A 17,616-nucleotide genomic window follows, 5' to 3' on the forward strand; every position below is an offset into this window, starting at 1 on the left:
AGGTGAGCACTGTTTTAGGGTAGGAAGAGGGCAGGAAATCTGGAATTAAGGAAAGCATGGGATTGGATCAAGATGGCAGCCCGAGCACATGATGTCCTCCTTCCTGCCTGCCTTAAATGACAGGAAAACATGCACACACACACACACACGCGCACACACACGTACATATGGACATATGCACACACACACACACACACACACACACGTACACATGCACACACACACACACACACACACACACACACATACATATGGACATATGCACATGCACACACGCACACACATGCATTTTCATTTATAGTCATGAAAACAAGGGAAGAATCTCTGAAAAACAGAAGGCAGGTAGGATTATGATGTCCATGAGGAAAACACAGTCCAAAAGGATCACATCAAAGAACCACTGCAACAGAAGGGAACACTGCAAGCGTAGGTATTCAAAAGGACCCAGTAAATTGGAAAATAAAGATGTGCCAGGCAAAGCCTAATAAAAGGAATACAGTGTTAGCAATATAAATTTCAGACAAAATACAATCAAGGGCAAAATTTTTCAAAAAAAAGCCAGAGGAATATTTCACATTGATGAAAGAAATCTGTCAAGAAGATAAAACACTCATGGGGCACCTGGGTGGCTCAGTTGGTTGAGCGTCCAACTTCAGCTCAGGTCAGGATCTCACAGTTCGTGGGTCTGAGCCCTACATCGGGCTCCGCAATGATAGCTTGGAGCCTGCTGTAGATCCTCTGTCTCCCTCTCTCTCTCTGCCCCTCCCCCACTTGCTCTCTCTCTCTCTCTCTCTCTCTCTCTCTCTCTCTCACAAATAAATAAACATTTAAAAAAAGAACATAGGGGCGCCTGGGTGGCTTGGTCGGTTAAGCATCCGACTTCGGCTCAGGTCATGATCTCATGGTCTGTGAGTTCGAGCCCCTCGTCGGGCTCTGTGCTGACAGCTCAGAGCCTGGAGCCTGTTTCAGATTCTGTGTCTCCCTCCCTCTCTGCCTCTCCCCTGTTCATGCTCTGTCTCTCTCTGTCTCAAAAATAAATAAACGTTAAAAAAAAGTTAAAAAAAATAAAAAAAGAACATAAAACATTCACAAACCTTTTGGCACTTAACAACATAACATGGAGGTCTTTAAAACAACCACTAATGCAAATACAAAGAAAAATTCATGAATTCATGTCATAGAAAGAAATTTTTACCATACATCTAGAAATTACCATTTCAAGAAGACTAAAAATATGTAAGGATAGATATTTAATAAAACAATTAACCAAATATGATTTATGTAGAGATTTGTAACTAATAAAGAATACACGTTATTTTAAGCATACACGGAACATAAACTGACCAAGAATTAGATCATGAAGCATATCTCATCAAATTCCAAAAAGCAAAAATCACACAGGCCACACGAGCTGATTACAATTTGGTAAAATTAGAAACTAACAATAATATGAGAGCCAATTTCCATCTCTGGCCAATCCTTTCATGTAGAGTCCATAAACACCCTACTATTAACTCTGGGCTTACTTAGAAAAGAAAAAGAGAAATTGAAAACTATTGCTTTAACTTTATTTAGTTATTTTGAGAGAGAGAGAGAGAGCGAGAGAGAGAGAGAGCATGAGTGGGGGAAGGGCAGAGAGAGAGAAAAGACAGCACGGGGCCCAATGCAGGACTCCATCTCAGGAACCATGAGATCATGACCTGAGCCGAAATCAGGAGTTGGATGCTTAGCCCACTGAGCCACCCAGGCACCCCAAGAAATTGAAAACTATTTTAAGTGCTTATTTCCACCACCAGGAAAATGCAAAATGAAACAATGAAATTCTATTTGCTTTTAGTCCGTCAGATTATCAAAGGGTTGAAAAGATTAACAATGTCATATTGGGACAAATATGGGCCAAAATGTTGCTGGTAGAATAGTTTTTTGGCCATGTTCCTCTATTTAAAAATTTTAAAATCTCAGACTTTTTAATTTAGCTAATCTATGTGTCCACATCTGCCCTAGATATATACTTGCTTTTGTAATACTAGGGACAGGTAAAATGACATCCTTTGTGATATTGGAGATGGTAAAAAAAAAAGGGGGGGGATCATCTGTGGGTAACAAAATTATAAACTCATAGGGAGTTATTGATTAAGGCACATCAACATTGTGGAACAGTACGAAGCCGTTAAAAATTATGTCCCTAGGTACTGACATATCCCAAGTTAGAAAGCAAGTTGAAAGTGAATTCTGTATATAGAATTGTCACATTTATTTTTTAAACTTCATAGTTTTCTCTCAATGTGTGCATGTGTGTGTGTGTTTGTATCTCTGAAGGTTTGTGTGCACGCGTGTTTATGTGTCTGTGTGTATAAATGCAAGCAAAAAAGATCTGGAAGTATGTTCACCAAACCGAAATGGTGATTACTACCTTCCAGGGATTAAAATTGAGAGATGATGAGGTGGACAAAAAAAAAAGGAGTCAAGTACGACTTCAGCCCTGTCTATACTGGTTGAATTTTTCAAGACCTTATTAATATATTACCTTTGGGTTTGGGGAAAACACCATGCCCACCAAGGAGCCTCACCTGTAGAAAGTAAATCGTTACAACTCAGTCCTGTTGGTTGGAAGTCATGTACCATGTCAAAGATGGTTTCGTAACATAAGACCATTCCGTCATGACGAAGAAAGGCTCCCGAAGGAAAATGGAAAACGCATGATATTTAGGCTTCCACAGAACCTGGCTCACGCTTCTGTTTGTCAGCTATGTTGCCCTGTTTGTATACGTGTCCACTTATTCTGGAAGCTCCCCGCAGTCGTTAGCTCTAACGTGCGTTCGTCTTCCTATCTCCTCCAGGCCTTGTGTGCGTGCTGTAAAGCTACCGTGTTCTTTTTTTTCCTCTTTGCCTTCATTAGCTGAAATTAAAATTTTGGCCGTGAAAGTTTTTCAAACATGAGAAAGAGAGACTAAGGCAGAAAACTCTGCAGCCCCTGCTGGCTGTAAATCACGTGCATTCCAGAAGCACTGCCGAGCCAGGGCTCAGGGCCGATTCTCATTAAGCCTGCCCTCTCATATGGGATAGATTTGGCCGAGTGAGGATTTCCTCCGCCTCCTCTGTCTTTCAACTGAAGGCAGCTCGAAAGGTGCTTAGTCAGCACCCAACAGCTAAAGCCGGGGCGCCGGGCGCTGTTTTTAAGGCCTAGAGAAGTCAGTCCTCCGGCAGGAGCCGTCCAACTTGGAGACGTTATTAACACCTTCCTACCAACACGAGAATTGACATGCAGTCTTTGCCTTTGCCGTGATTCGATACAAGGTCACTGCCTCTTCTTCCTCCTCAGTGAATCAGCAAAGACCATAATAGAAGGCACATTTAATTAAGCAGACTTTACACAGCTCCGGGTGGGAGTCTGCCCCAAGAGGCTTGTTCAGTATTTCGGATGCCTTACCTCCGTCTGTTAGGCTCCCGCAGCCGCTGCCGTTACCATTATATTTCTTCTCAAAATTGTTGAGCCGCTTCTTTGAAGCCCAGGAAGCTCGGGATAAAGTGGTCAGCTGGGCAATAGTTTCCATGCCGGCTTACTTTCCTATCGTCTTGAGTTTTTCTGATCCTTCTTAAGAGGAGGCTATAAAAATATATATATATACTTAAATCATCCAGATGGCTTTAAAGATTTCTGGTTTCTTTCAATTTACATAGTAAACCTGGTTTTTTTATGAAGGCTTATAGGGAATAAAATAATCGTGGTTCAGATTGCCCTCTTCCCCCAGTTTTCTGCTCTTGGCATGATGTATTACGGTCTCTGAAGGACATATGGTGCTTTCTAAGCTTATCACCCATAATGGTCCTTGTTCTGCACCAAATTTTAAGCCATGTAATCCTTGAGAAGGCACTTATCACATAAAACAAAAGATGAGATGGGTACGGGAGGGACAAGAAAAAGCCTTCTCCCCTCCCCCTTTTATTTTGCTCTGTATCCTTAGAATGTAGTGGAGTAGATGACATTCTGCCCAGAAATCCTGGGTTCTACACCCAGCTCTGCCTCTGGCAGGTCACATGACCTTGGGCGTGTTTGCATGTTACTTGATCACACTCACCTGCCAACCCTGGAGAAGAAATCAGTGCTGCTCACTTCACAGGGCTGAATGAGAAGATGGGGAGCAAATGAGAAAACAGGTGTAGAACTCTTGAACCACAGGCGCGCCTGGGTGGCTCAGTTGGTGGTGTTTCCTACTTTTTTTTTTTTTTCCAACGTTTTTTATTTATTTTTGGGACAGAGAGAGACAGAGCATGAACGGGGGAGGGGCAGAGAGAGAGGGAGACACAGAATCGGAAACAGGCTCCAGGCTCCGAGCCATCAGCCCAGAGCCCGACGCGGGGCTCGAACTCACAGACCGCGAGATCGTGACCTGGCTGAAGTCGGACGCTTAACCGACTGCGCCACCCAGGCGCCCCTCCTACTCTTGATTTCAGCTCAGTTCGTGGTCCCAGCGTCGGGGGATCAAGCCCTGCCTCCAGCTCCTTGATGAGCATGGAGCCTGCATATGATTCTCTCTCCTTCCCTCCCCCATCTCTCCATCTCGTGCACTCTCTCTCTCTCTCTCTCCTTCTGCTTCTCTCCCCCACTTGCATTCTCTCTCTAAAAAAAAAACACACACACACAGCAAAACGTAAACAGCATTTGAAATTTTATTAGTCGGCAAACATTCCCAAGTGTAATAAAAGCCGAAAAGACCTTAAAACAAGTAAATCAGTCCTAAGCAAAAGATTCATCACATTTCCAAGCTTTCCTCCTCTCCTTAAAATTAGTAATAATAACAGTAATAAAAGAATACTACGTGGAAAATAATATGTCTTGGGAAACATTAAAAATGACTCGATAAAGGCAGCCTGGGTGGCTCAGTCGGTTAAGCACGGACTTCAGCTCAGGTCATGATTTCACAGTTTGTGGGTTTGAGCCCCACATTGGGCTCTGTGCTGACAGCACAGAGTTTGGAGCTGTCTTCAGATTCTGTGTCTCCCTCTCTCTCTGCCCCTCCCTGCCTCCTCAGAAATAAACATTATTTTTTTTTAAAATGACTCAGTAAGTTGCCCTCCTAGGATAGTGAAAATCCCTATAACTACTCTTACCATTATATATCTGAAATTATTCTAACACTGAGGCAGAATTATAAAAAAGATAGTTTCACCCCCTCAAAAAAAAAAAAAAAAAAAACCTTGGAATTCTTTTCACTAGAAAGGCAGCACTTTATTTTATTTATTTGTATTTATTTTTTAATATATGAAATTTATTGCCAAATTGGTTTCCATACAACACCCAGTGCTCATCCCAAAAGGTGCCCTCCTCAATACCCATCCCTCACCCTCTCCTCCCTCCCACCCCCCATCAACCCTCAGTTTGTTCTCAGTTTTTAAGAGTCTCTTATGCTTTGGCTCTCTCCCACTCTAACCTCTTTTTTTTTTTCTTCCCCTCCCCCATGGGTTTCTGTTAAGTTTCTCAGGATCCACATAAGAGTGAAACCATATGGTATCTGTCTTTCTCTGTATGGCTTATTTCACTTAGCATCACACTCTCCAGTTCCATCCACGTTGCTACAAAGGGCATATTTCATTCTTTCTCATTGCCACGTAGTACTCCATTGTGTATATAAACCACAATTTCTTTAGCCATTCATCAGTTGATGGACATTTAGGCTCTTTCCATAATTTGGCTATTGTTGAGAGTGCTGCTATAAACATTGGGGTACAAGTGCCCCTATGCATCAGTACTCCTGTATCCCTTGGGTAAATTCCTAGCAGTGCTATTGCTGGGTCATAGGGTAGGTCTATTTTTAATTTTTTGAGGAACCTCCACACTGTTTACCAGAGTGGCTGCACCAGTTTGCATTCCCACCAACAGTGCAAGAGGGTTCCCGTTTCTCCACAATCCTCTCCAGCATCTATAGTCTCCTGATTTGTTCATTTTGGCCACTCTGACTGGCATGAGGTGATATCTGAGTGTGGTTTTGATTTGTATTTCCCTGATGAGGAGTGACGTTGAGCATCTTTTCATGCGCCTGTTGGCCATCTGGATGTCTTCTTTAGAGGAGTGTCTATTCATGTTTTCTGCCCATTTCTTCACTGGATTATTTGTTTTTTGGGTGTGGAGTTTGATGAGTTCTTTATATTTTGGATACTAGCCCTTTGTCCGATATGTCATTTGCAAATAGCTTTTCCCATTCTGTTGGTTTCCTTTAGTTTTGTTGATTGTTTCCTTTGCTGTGCAGAAGCTTTTTATCTTGATGAGGTCCCAATAGTTCATTTTTGCTTTTAATTCCCTTGCCTTTGGGGATGTGTCAAGTAAGAAATTGCTGCAGCTGAGGTCAGAGAGGTTTTTTCCTGCTTTCTCCTCTAGGGTTTTGATGGTTTCCTGTCTCACATTCAGGTCCTTTATCCATTTTGAGTTTATTTTTGTGAATGGTGTAAGAAAGTGGTCTAGTTTCATTCTTCTGCATTTTGCTGTCCAATTCTCCCAGTACCATTTGTAAAGAGACTGTCCTTTTTCCATTGGATATTCTTTTCTGCTTTGTCAAAGATTAGTTGGCCATACTTTTGTGGGTCTAGTTCTGCAGTTTCTATTCTATTCCATTGGTCTATGTGTCTGTTTTTGTGCCAATACCATGCTGTCTTGATGATTACAGCTTTGTAGTAGAGGCTAAAGTCTGGGATTGTGATGCCTCCTGCTTTGGTCTTCTGCTTCAAAATTACTTTGGCTATTTGGGGCCTTTTGTGGTTCCATATGAATTTTAGGATTGCTTGTTCTAGCTTCGAGAAGAATGCTGGTGCAATTTTGATTGGGATTGCATTGAATGTGTAGATAGCTTTGGGTAGTATTGACATTTTAACAATATTTATTCTTCCAGGCAGCACTTTAAAAAGTGTTTATTTCAGTTGGAGGTATATAAAATAGAGAAGTTTTCAATATTTTTTGCCTTTTGTTCTATAGTAATCTGAAATGTCCTAAGTAACTTCGAATTCAAGCAATTCTCTTTGGCTAAGAGCCAGAGGAAAGATTGCCTTGTTATCCTCTAGCTTCTACTAAGAGCTATCATTTGGCCAAAATTTCCATTTTTAGATTTCATGTCTTTTAATATCAGTCCACCTCTTCTAACTTTCCTCCATGATTGTCACAATTTATATAAGAATTATAATAGCAGCATTATTGAGATGTTTAAAAATCATTCCATTTTTCTTTACATACCAACAATTTTTTTGATGTGTTCTCTTTCCATTTGTCCCCATCTGTATGTATCTTGCACATGATTGTTATACTGTATATACGATAGTTGAAGCTGCCTTTTTCTCACTTAACATTCATTGAGAACATGTATATGTTGAAACATAAATTTAATAACTATCATTATGATTAACATCCCATCAAACTGATATCATTCTATATAACCATATACCTACTGTTAGTACTCTCATTTTATTAACTTTCTCTTTTTGATAAGGCTGCAAGTGATTTTTTTCCCCTCAATTTGAATAACCTTGGGATAAATTGAACCTAGGATAAATCCCCAGTGATAGAGTTTGAAGATAATTATGGTTCTTGTCAAAATACTTCTGAGACCGATTTAGAAAGAGTAGCGTCAATCCAGCATTATATGAACAAACCTATCCCACTAGTACATCATCCCTTGAAGGTAGTGGCATGTTTTAATTTTTGTTAATTTAATTAAATGAGACTTCAGCGATGTGACATGCTTTTCTTTGATTACCAAAAAATTAAGGAATTTCTCCATTTTAAAATTTATGGCTAGTAATTCAACACGGGAATTATTTCATTCAACCCTCGCCTCTTTATCTGTTGCAATTTTGTGTTAATTTTCATCAACTTAAATGAATTATTTCTACGTAGATACAAAGTCTCTTTTAATCCTACCTGTGGCAGATTTTTTCCCCGTCTGAGCCTCGAGTATTATCTTCTCCAAAAGTTCTACTTTTTGTGCTATGCGAGCTTGATGTCTACATTAGCTTGAAGCTAAAATATTCACACTCTTCCTTCAGAAGAGGTACTGAGCAAGGCCCTGTTGCCGCCAGAAGGGTTGCATGTGAGACAATGCCAGGTCCTAGCCAAGGATGGCTTTCTGTCTGTTCTATGTGCACATTTTGTAGCTGGCCAGACAGCTTGATAACCAGGGAGCTGGCTCCTCCTTTTCCAACAGTACTTACGTGTTTGCAGCCCATGTTTCCAGGGTTCTTGGAACCAGGAGGCCACCTCCATCCAATTGAGGGCTCCTTTTCTCTCCCAGAGGCAAGGACCGAGGCTCTAGAGGGGAATTCTGCCAGGATCCCGGGCACAGAAGGAGGCAGCATGGACTCCAGGTCTCCCACTCTCCCCTCTAGGCACTGATCGAAGGACTGTTTATCCACAACTTGGCCCACGCCTCTGCTGTGTTTAAAGATATGATTCAAGTCACAAAAATTAAATTTGAGAGATGAAACTTTGGGGTAAAATAAGTTGATGCCTGAACCCATGGCAGTCTTCGTTTGTATTACCCGAACTCTCCCATGAGTTACATCCTACTAGTATGCCTCTTTCCCCAGTGAGAAGTCTGGAAACGGATTAGGGAATCCAACCAGGCTGCATAGGACATAAAATATTCCAGCAAAGTTCCTCCCTGCCTTCTCCTGGAAATCTCTAGACAGTGCTTACACTTACCCTTGGGTTGGAGCATATTTTGTTGGCTCTTGTATGTAACCAAATCTTTCCTGCTTCTAATTAAACTTATTCCTTTTACTATAGTCCTTCCCAGAAACCATATGGCTATTTTCCACTAAAATAATATCCCTTCGTAGTAGTAGTTTGGAGACTTTGAAAATGTTAAAAGAAGACTTTCTATAAACTACTAAAAACTTACAGGCAAGAGCAAAATTTAGGGAAATAAAGCAAAGTTTAATTGTATGCCATTTGATTTTTTGCCATTCTTTCTCTTTTTCCTCAAAGTCTGTGCTACATTTTCCTTGGATGACTTACTGAAATGCTAGAATTTAATCTATTAGGTAGCATCCCTATAGTGTAAACAATGCCATCAAGAACAAATTAAACAAGAAATGAAGGATTTGGGGAAAGAGTTTATGATAATTTCTTAAAGCAGTGTAACAATTCTAAAATTTACCTTTGGGAGCCTGAAGACTCATCTTGTAAACAAAGAAAAAGGAAGTAAAAATGATCAGTATCACCTTGATATTTCCTATTCACAAAAGGTAAATTTCTCCTCGTCCATTCTGCTTACAGAGAGCCTCGGATGAATACTTAAATGTGCCAAGACACACATTTGTCCACGGTGTTTGGGATAAATAAGTCATTTTATTTTCACTTGTCACTGATTTTAGAACCCCTTGTCTTTGTGAGCTAGTAAATAAGTCAATCTATTTCTAGACAAGACTCTAGCAAAGCTCAATTTGGGTGACATCATCTCTTGAGAGAATCATGACAACCAGCCAAGTACACAGATATGATGTAAGTGACTCAGCTCTATTCCACAAGAAGATTAAACTTTTCTTATCGACCTTGAGTAGCAGACATTGGCCTAAGAACATATTAAAACTCCCTTTGAAGTCAAGCCAAACTCCACAGCTTGCTATCTATAATTTTAATTTACTTTTCCAGTGTCCATCAGCCTTGATAACCGTAAATACGTAATTTTGTTCTCAAATCACTCCCCTCTTAGGCTGGTAGGTTGTTTTCCCTTTGACGTGATTATAAAATGACCATTTCAGGAGATTCACCTACAGTTCTCTTTGAGAGAAAATGCAACCCTGGCTGGGCTGGATGAGTAGCAGATGGGTGGCTTCCTAGTTAAGTCATAGGGAGCAGGGGTCATGAGTCTTTGTAGATCAGAAAATGCTAAATGTGTTAATTTGGTGGGACCAAAGAAAAGGAAAGAAAAGTTAATGACCCTTGAGTTCTCTTTTTGGCTTACAATTGCGTGTATCAGCAGCACTGAGTTATTTTCTGAAAACCATCAGTCTGACACCAGCATGATGGCAGACCTTTCGGGTAGCAACCACCTATGCAAAATGGTGATGGGGACACCAGAATGCCAAATCCCCTCCTACAACATAGCCTTGGTTTGTTCTCTCAACTAGCGTTTGTCGAGAGTTTCTGTTATAGACCAGGCAGTTAGTATCCTGTGCAGTGTTTTCAGGAGAGGGGGGAAATACTGACAAGTAACCAGGCAGTTATAATCATTGGGATACATGACACCAGAGGGGAATGTATAGATTGCTCATAAGAGGGTCCCGTAGCTGACTACGTGGGGATCGATGAAGGCTTCCCAACAGAACACTACTCTCAACTAAGAGGTGAAGAATGAGTAAATTAGTGAGGTAGGGAAGGATGGGGATAGGAAGCCAGGCAGATGGGACCAATAACCAAAAACCTGGAGGACTTAAGTAACACAGTAAAATTGAAACAAGGAAAATAAAACTGAACTGGAAAACAAGAGTCCAGGTCATTAAGGCTTTTCGCAAGGCGTTTAAAATAATTTCTGTACTATCCTTGGGAAACAAAGATCCATTTAAATGTTTCGATCACAACAAAGTGTTATCATAGGCATAAAGAATGGATAGGAGAGAGTCAAATTCCAGAAATTCTTTTGGAGATTCAGGGCCTAGGATTAAGGTTTATGGCTCTAACCCTGTTAAGGACAAATGTGCTTGAGATTTAATACAATCAGCTGGGTTCTTGTTTTACAAAGAGAAACAAGGATTTCAGATTTGGGAAAGGGTGATATTAACCAAAGAGCTCTCGTTACTGATATGGGGGCAAAATGACTTAAAAAGGGGGTGTGAACTCAAGAGCAACCTTTGTGGTTCGCTAGTTGGTCATTATTTAGTGACAAAAGAGAAAAGGTAGAATTAGTGTGTCGAACGAGAAACTTCCACAAGGATGGTAGTTGTGGTGGAGCGGGAAATACAGAGAGAGAAGAAATAACCTGGGTGTGATACGAACAATCCCATGGCTACTCCATTTGGTGTTGGATGTGAGAAATCCAAAATCGTCTTGGAGAGGCAGAGCCTACTGCGATCAGCGTCCGGGAGTTCTCTCTGTTAGGGTGGCTTGTACAGGAGTAAGCAAACAGCTGTAAAAGGTGGAGAAGAACAGGTGTCTCTAAGGTGCTCCTGCTTCGGTGTCATCAGTCTCTGGGGAGATGACATTACTGGCCGCCCCTGTATCAACGTTGAGTGTGGTCTGAGCTACAATCTCCTGGCATCAAAGACTGGATTTGTGCTGATCTATTTATATTCTCTCACCTAATCTGGCCTAGACTAATAGAACAAATTTTCAATAGACTTGGAGGGTTAACCTAGCTGAGCTCCCGTGGGCTGGAACGAGGGGCCTTGGCCTTTAGCACAATGTTGCAATCAGCGACACTCATCAGACCCATAGCTTTCCATACACATGAGGGAAAAAAATAACAGAATTTGAAGAAATGTTTTTTTTTTAAGTGAGCTTTAGTCCCTGAAGGATGCAAAAGTTCCAATTTTCTTTGTAAGTGAAATAATAACAGCTGTAAGAACTCGACTGTTTATCAAAGATGGAGGCAGAAGTCATAAGGCTTTATTGCATGGATTAAGTCTAAAAGCTGTATGTACTTTCATGAAGCCTCCTAATGGATTGGTAATGGTTATTATGGATGATAATATTTATTTAGACGAGTTAGAAATACCAAGTTCAAAAGACATTTAAAGCAAAAATGGCATAGACTATTTCACAAATGCACAGACTGAAATTATCTATAATTTCAGTGAATGGCATAAATTGTATGACACAGAGTTGGCTCTGGCTTTCGTTTTCATGGTAAGGACAGCTTGTAAATCAGTGACATTGACTCATGGGTCTCAGGCACGGTGTGCATCAATCAAGCACCTGCCTTCCCAATCTGTCAAGTTACATTCGTAACTGAACACAAATAACAATATTAAACCGCAGTCATCCAAATTAATCTTTCAGTAGGGAAAGGAGGTGCATGTTTAAGCTAATAGGGTTCATTTCCTCCTTGTGGTGTATCTCCTGCACTGAATTCATAAAAATGGTGCTGTTTCTTTCTGCTGAATATCTCAGAGGTCAACGCTATTTTGGGTTCTGTGTTTGTGGCTTTGTGTGGGCCCTATATAGGTAAATTTTACAAAAGGCCACAGCAGATGTGACTTTGAGCTGAGGCCATGTGACAAGTAACAGCATGCTGCGTAACCTCACTTTGGGGGAAATCCAAGCTTCGGAGTGGCCACACAGGATGTTTCATCAAAAGAGGGATTTTCCCCTCTGCTCTGGGATGCACTGCTTCCTTCCCCTTCCTCAACTCTGCAGTGCACAAACATTCTCAAAGCGGCTAACAATTTGTCCTGTCATGGGTGACCGTGCTGGGGGATGGGATGGTGGAGATAGAGAATGGGGCGGGGGGTGGGGGGGGGGTGGGGGGCGGTTAGTTCGAGCTCCGGGGTTTAAAAGGAACAGTAAGAACAAAGCTTTGAAATGTGCTGGTCAGCCCATCACATCTCTGGGCTTGCTACTTGATATTATCCAACACTAAAAAAACAAACAAACAAAAAAAACCACTGGCTCACAAATGCATCAAACATCATTTTGGAGTTCTCAGTTCAAAGCCCTGTTCCAACACCATCAGTGTCTTTGAGTTCCCGTCTGTAAATGGATACTGATACAAATACTCAACAGGGTTGCTGTGAGGTTTAAATGAGAGAATGTATGGACATTTGCTGCTTCCCTCCTCCCCCAAACAGGTCTACACCATGAAATTATATGGTTCTGAAACACATGTAATGTGCCCATCTACTCCTTCCCTTTACCTTATAATCTGTATCCATTGGATACCATACTCACTAATCATAGCCTATGTCCTATGTATTTTTGTTCAGCAAAAAGGCGGTTAAAAGAGGAAGAAGAGATCACAAAGCAAGTACATTACTGAATGAACTTGTGTCAGTGTAACTCCTATAGACAAATGAGCTTTTCATTAGTCAAGGTATTTTGTCAACTTATTTCCGGGCTCCGTTGTTACGTCAGTCTCTGAATCTCTTGAGCTAACCTCGTGAGGAAAATGGAAGAAAGATCTTCAAGTGTGCCCTTCTCTAGGGCAAAACTTTTGGGATTCTGTGTCTCACCTGTAAAGACAAAAATGGAATAGAGTATGAAAAACAGAAATGAAAGTTATCTATATATTGATGGACATCATCTTGAGCTTTCTGAGAATATCCCAGACAGTACAATTCCTTCATACAGGGTTAATGAATAGTATAGATTAGAAAATTACTAGCGATTGAATTTCTTCAAGGACTGTACTTTAAAACTGTAAATTACCATGAAAATAGCAAGGCTATAACTTGGTAGGTAATGAATTGCCCCAGTTATAGTTTTTATAATTTACTGTTAATATGCCTCCATTCAGGCAATTTCGAAGTGAAAGTTAATCCTTAGTATATTACAGAGGGCGTATATTCTTTACTATTCTCATAGGAATTCATTAGAATTGATTCTATGTTTCCTGCATCAGAAGGCAGAAGCTAAATCGGGAAATGTATTGGTGACAATGCTTTTAAGTGTTTTTTATTTGGAAGACATGAGGCTCTTGCTGAGGTTTTTCATCACGAGTTGAAATATCTATTCAGACTGCCACTGCATTCCAGTTCACAGTTGAGGACAGATTACTGTTGTGAATATATAAAAACCTGCAAATGTTTGAAGTCTTATAAAGCGGGGTTGGATAAATTTCAGATGGTCCAAACAGCTCCACTGTCGGCCCAGACCACCTGTTTTCCTCACGTGCGTTCCTTATTTCAAAATCTCATTTCAGCACCAACAGTCCATGCCGCCACGTTCCCCAAAGGGTCCTCCTGCTCAAACTCTGGGGTTCCTGACTACCAGCGCTGTGCCATCACTTCCTCTCACTCAGGACCTCCTCTGCTCTGTCCTTTTTCTCACGCAGCAACACCATGACCCCCCTGGCTTCTCCTTTCCACAGCCTCCTCTCGGACATCCGTCGGCAAAGTCCATTAAATCACTAAAGTTTTCCTCAAAAGCCTCCCTCTGCCTTCTTGTCTTATTCTGTCAGATCGGAATACGTACCACATATTAAGCAGAGTTTGTTGGCCAAGTGCGTTTTGAAAAGGCCAGGTTAGACGTCTCAGAGACTTCATTTGGGCAATGTGCTCTGTGAACCACCACCCCCCCACCCCCCCCCCCGCCGAGGGAAGAGCCTGACCTTCCCCACATACATTGGATCCAACACCTTTTTTAAAGAAACATCTTCAGGAAAATGCTGCCTTACTTGAACTTTGGCTTTGTACTAACGGTGACACATCTTCTCTGATGCCCTCAAGCATTAATGGCTCCTCCAGCCTCCTCTGTCTGGAGGCCAAGAGCTTGGCGGGCCCGCTCTAACTTACCCTTCAAGAACTTCACCGGCTCTCCTCAGCCAGGCCCTTCGTTGTCATCATCTACTGACCTCCAAGACGCTTCTGGCTCGTCTATAACCACTTTGGTGCCTGATGTAAGAATTTTCCTCTTACTCCTTCACGAACATTCCCTCTGGGCAAATCCAACATTCAGACTCACGATTTAGCTCGCGCTAACAACAACGATGGCACCAGTGATAACCAACATGTCATTTGTGAATATCTACCGAACACTGAGCACCTTACCACTCCACATGCATTATTTCATCTCCACAACCATCTCCTCTCTCGCAGACTCTGCCATGCCCTTTTCCTACGTGATGCCCTCCAGGCATTGCCTTGCAAGGCGGCTTCTTGTCACGTGGGCATCATCAGTCTCTGCTGAAGCCATACATTGTATGCTTAGTGTGCTTAATGCAGGGTGGACCCAACGAGCTGTGCGTAGTGTGTAGGTAACTTACAGCAAGGGTGACACTGGCTTAATTTGCTGGCAGGATTATTAAGCGCATTTGGAATCGTTTAGGAGGTCATCTTTGGGTGCAGCTTCTTCCCAACTTCGGCTGTCATCAAGCAACATGCTCTCTCTCTCTCTCCTAGAGCCAGCGTCAAATGTTTGCTGTCATTTCATGTTCTTCAGTAGTCCTTTCTCTGCGTGCCCAGCACGTATTCTATAAAATCACAAGCCGATGTGATGTGAGGATTGGAAGGGGCCACAGAATTCATACAGGCCAACCCCTTCATTTTACAGGTAAAGAGCTGAGGGCCTGGGGGAACCCATAAACTGGCATTGTCATCAGAAATTGCTAAAAGATCAGATAAAGATAACAGAATTTGCCTGTTCCTTTTCAAACAGAGATTTCTTTCATTGACTATATCCTTGACTATGGTCTTATCTGCCGGGTTGTCATGGTTTTAGATCCAAAACTGTTCGTAAATACCCTGTGCACATATATTCCTCTGGATCGTTCACTAACTGAGAAACTTACGTGTTGTCAAAGGGAAGTAGGGCCGACTGCTTTTCACAGCAGCACAATGAAGCTCTTTCTGTTGGGTGGGACGCTTCGTTCAGATTTACTTTGCACCAGATGGCTGTCCCCCAAAGGCCCCAAATCTTCTGGGATCATTAGGATTCCAGATGTTGCTGGCTACTGTCGATCTGGGGTGATGCGACTGCCCTTTTCTTCCTGCCAAGTATGTATTCAGCTGTTAACACTGAATTCAGAAATGCTGGCTGGCATGCTTCTGATACATTTGATAACTTTCATTTTGGATTTTGACCCTCCAAATAGGCATTATGCAGTACAGATACTTAGGCTTTTAGCAATTAAATACCATGCCGTGCGCATAGTGTGTCCTAGAACCACGTTGGTGAACATCTGAGACAATCTAATTCCTAGGTCCCACAGTTCCAAGGCGTCTCCCCCAGAGTTCCAAGGCGTCTCCTTTCTTAATGCATTGAACTTGCTCTGAATCCAATTATTCTCTTTCCGTTTTGCAAAATAATTCATTTCGTCTATTCATCAGTAGAACGTACTTTGATATTGGGGGGGGGGAGCGGTTTTACTTTAATGTGCTCCAGATTGGAGACCCTTATTAAGGCCGGTCTGCCTTATTTCCCAGCTGTGCTAATTAAAAGCACTAATTATTTCCATGTCAGAATCTCAGGACCATCCTTTGATGCATGAAAGTTTGAGGGAATTGAGAAAGAAAAACTGACTGATTTGGGGAATCATGGGATAAAATGAATATTCTTTAGTCTCAATTAAAAAACAAACAAACAAACTTGCATGGCAATTCATTTGACTTGGGTTCCTACTTCTTTAGTTTCAGACCCGTTCTGGATTTCTGCCATGTGGGAAGGAGTCACCAGAATGCCTTTCTTTATTTTGCAGTTAGTGTAATTAATGCTGAAAGGGAACTTACCTCACCCCTGATGTTAACAGGCTTCCCAAAAGCAGTTTCCATATCTAATTCGTGTCATTTAGGAAGGAATTAATAATCCAGATTCCCAGGGTCCTCCCTGCATCTAAAGTCAGTGATTCTCTAAGACCTTATGGCCACTTTCTTAATTCATAAATCACCCCATTTTCTTGCTCTCATGAGAAATAATCCAGGTGTGCTTCGGCAGGAAGTAAGTTATTTACTTTTCTATGCAGAAGGTGGGAGAATGGAAGAACGATTATCTTTCCAGCTGGAAGGCAATCCTTTCCCAGAGATACATATAATCTTTTTGAAAAAATTCTAGACTCCAGAACAATTATACTCTAAAAAAAGAATTATTAGGTCACATAAACCGAGGGCACCATCCTACCGGGAAGTAAGATTTCTATTCACATTTTTAATGGTGCAGAATTTTGTGTTATGTGAATTATTTACAGTCTATTTTTTCTCAATGGCAAGTTTATTCTACTTGAAATCCTCTGAGACTGCAAGCCCATGGCTTACTAACTCCCTTCAGTAGATCTTTACTCGAGAGAAGAGAATATTTTGGTGGCAAGCTATTTCAGTGGAGTCAGACTATGTAATAGGATAGAAAAAAACAAAGAGCTAGTAGAAAACAAAACAGTAGAAAAACACCTTCCTAAAATGTATATGTGTGTGTGTATATATATATATGTATATGTATATGTATATGTATATGTATATATGTAAGTGAAATTGAATTTATTTTATTAATATAAGACCAATGAAAATGATGTTGGGATGTGTAGGGAAACCAGAAATAGCACGAATACCTTCTACCTGTGGAGTTAATAGGCTCCTGACTTTTGAGAAGGGGAGAGTTGTAACTAAACAGGCAGTAAACCATCCTATCCTGAAATTAGTATAATCATCTCAAAAACCTTGAACATAATGCACAGAGAATAAAGCTATTTCTGATCACATTTGAGTCGCCGGCAAGCTCCCCCCAAATAATCATCTCTTAAGGACTTTTTAAAATCACTTCTCTAAGGCTACTGATGAAAACAACAAACTCTGGGCATGAAGCGTAGAAGCAATTATGGGAAGAGAAAGTACCTAATAGTATGCGAAATGTGCTAGAACTGAGTCATATGTAAAATTTTTAAACTTTTTTACTCTAAAATTCTAGTTCCTGGAATCCCTCTTTTCTAACTGACTCACAATCTATTTTGGAAACAAACCTGGCGGTGCTACAACCCTTTTGCCAAAGAT

The 17,616-nt window shown here is 41.2% G+C and overlaps 1 protein-coding gene and 1 long non-coding RNA gene across 2 annotated transcripts in view; one reads left to right on the forward strand and one right to left on the reverse strand.

The window, feature by feature from the left end:
- Nucleotides 1–17,616, forward strand: part of SGK1 (serum/glucocorticoid regulated kinase 1) — a 112,720-nt gene that overhangs the window by 46,267 nt on the left and 48,837 nt on the right. The window lies entirely within an intron of this gene.
- On the reverse strand, nucleotides 1,817–4,219 carry LOC109249902 (uncharacterized). Its single transcript, XR_002072807.2, has 2 exons — nucleotides 4,080–4,219; nucleotides 1,817–3,607 (listed from the first exon to the last, which is right to left on the reverse strand). It is a non-coding gene; the product is annotated as an uncharacterized LOC109249902 (long non-coding RNA).

This window comes from Panthera pardus, unplaced genomic scaffold, assembly GCF_024362965.1.
Source record: "Panthera pardus isolate Hobbes unplaced genomic scaffold, ASM2436296v1 HiC_scaffold_17, whole genome shotgun sequence".
NCBI classification, from domain to species: domain Eukaryota; kingdom Metazoa; phylum Chordata; class Mammalia; order Carnivora; family Felidae; genus Panthera; species Panthera pardus.